Source organism: Gekko japonicus, unplaced genomic scaffold (genome assembly GCF_001447785.1).
Source record: "Gekko japonicus isolate JY-2015 unplaced genomic scaffold, Gekko_japonicus_V1.1 scaffold1306, whole genome shotgun sequence".
NCBI classification, from domain to species: Eukaryota; Metazoa; Chordata; class Lepidosauria; order Squamata; family Gekkonidae; genus Gekko; species Gekko japonicus.
In genome coordinates, this window is record NW_015165278.1 from 267,923 (window position 1) to 268,261 (window position 339).

Here is a 339-nt window from a genome sequence, read left to right on the forward strand (position 1 = left end):
TTGACCACCCCTGTTATGGAAGGTGCTTGCCATCTTTCTTTCTTTCTTTCTTTTTTTTTGCTGAAGGTTGTGTGTAAATAGCTGTTATTTATTTGGATACGAACAGGTATATGCAGGGGTCATTTCATAGAAAAAGAGGTGCAGGAGCTCATTAGCATAACTCATTAGCATAACTTGTTTGCATATGCCACACACCCTGATGTCCCCGGAAGTGTGTCAGAAGGCAACACCCACCGCTCAGGCTCCACTGGACTGTTTTGGACTGCTAGCTATTGGGGGGGGGGGAACGTGCAGATCTGTCCTCGCAGAGGAAGGAGAGCTTGCATCCAGAGGTCATTT